General features: G+C 39.1%; 1 long non-coding RNA gene across 1 annotated transcript in view; it reads left to right on the forward strand.

Annotated features, from left to right (window-relative positions):
• The window catches only part of LOC121812924, a 9,793-nt gene that overhangs the window by 3,739 nt on the left and 4,486 nt on the right, over nt 1-1,568 (forward strand). Inside the window, exon 2 of the long non-coding RNA XR_006053417.1 lies at nt 1,296-1,299. This is a non-coding gene — a long non-coding RNA (uncharacterized LOC121812924). The remainder of the gene's footprint in view (nt 1-1,295; nt 1,300-1,568) is intronic.

The raw sequence follows: 1,568 nt of genomic DNA on the forward strand, positions 1-1,568 counted from the left end.
AGTACAATCATCTTCTTGCCTGCTTTCTTTGGACTAATCAGCCTCCACTTTTCGTAGTTTAAATTTCTGCTCTCCATCATTCATACTGTAAGATTCTGATTTGTGCAACCCACCTCCTCCCCATCTCCGCCTCACTGAGATATCAGCCAGACCTCCATCCAAGCCTCAGTCTTCATCTTCAACACCACCGGCACCACCTCCTTAGACTCATGGGGCTCTTGACCTAAATCCTATCACCACTGGGATCCCTTTCTGCCATGATGAGTCATCAGAGTCTGATCTTCAAATACATTCGTTTGTCTATCTGAAAAAATAGTGTAAAATTCTTTCAAGTTTTCTCATCATTAAACCAGTTGTCTTGATTAATGATGGATGATACATGTATTTCATTGTTATGATGAATGACCTTTAAAAAAATACATATTTTGGGCCATTATCCAAACAGAGATGTATTTCTTCTTTGATCTGGGAACAACATATTTTTTTTCCGGGATTTAAAGCATCCATTCAGTGTAAGAGTAGCAGTAAAGTATAAACTAGACACAAATTTGATTGGATAGTAATTTCTGGTGTTATTGTACGTTGTTTCGAATTATCACTAAACCTCAGTTTTAGAGTCAAACAGTGTGTTAATGCATCTTTTAATACTTTGTAGCTTCAACACTGTTCCACAAATTCTCTCTACCAACCTGTAACCACCAATAAAGAACATTTTCTTTAAGTGGTTCTTTAATGAAATCAGTTTTATATTGTACATGTTATCTTTCATGTGCATGGCACAGCATTCAAGTTTAAAAAGGAGTCTTTATGTGGCCCTGCTAACAGTCTCCCTTTAAAATCTTTTAATCTGAAGCTCATTATTCAGACATGAGTGAGACACTGAGACAGCAAACAAAGAATGTCTTCCTAAAATGAGAAATAAATAAATCTGCAGTCAAAGGGTACGATAGTTGCTCAGAAAATGTGTTGTCTTTACCAATATGATCTGAAAACAACTGCAGGTTTTGTCAGGGTCCTGGGTCTCCTGACCCAGCGTTTTAGTTCTTTGTGATTTTTGTATTATTGTACTTGGTATGAGTTATTCTATGGTTTCTAGTTTCGATCCCTTGGCCTTCATGTTTCTCTGTGTCCCCTCTGTTCTGTGTAAGTCTGTGTCTGCATGTTTGAGTTCCCCTCTGTGTCTTTCGGTTCTTAGAGTCCTCTGCCTTATGGTTTATGTCTCTGTGTTTCTTAGTTGCTGTCTCCACGGTGTCAAGTTCGCGTCTCTGTGTGATCCTTCCTGTTTTACTTTGCAGGTCCGTGTCTTATATGAATGTGTCCTGCTTTGCTCGTCTCGTCAGTTCTAATTTTCCCCAGCTGTGCTCTCCTTCTGTGTCTCATTCTCCTCGTTATTTCCCAGTGTATTTAGTCCCTGTGTTTCTCTGAGTCAGTGTTGTGTCATACCCTTAAGCTGTGTGTGTTTTGCCTCCGTGTTGCCAGTGTTTTGTTTCCAGTTCAGTGTTTTCTGCTTCAGTGTTTTAGTCCACCAGTGTTTTTGTTTGTCTTTTGATGCCTTTAGTTAGTAAGAG

Source organism: Haplochromis burtoni, unplaced genomic scaffold (assembly GCF_018398535.1).
Source record: "Haplochromis burtoni strain Fernald_Lab_line unplaced genomic scaffold, NCSU_Asbu1 Contig_939, whole genome shotgun sequence".
Classification (NCBI taxonomy): Eukaryota; Metazoa; Chordata; class Actinopteri; order Cichliformes; family Cichlidae; genus Haplochromis; species Haplochromis burtoni.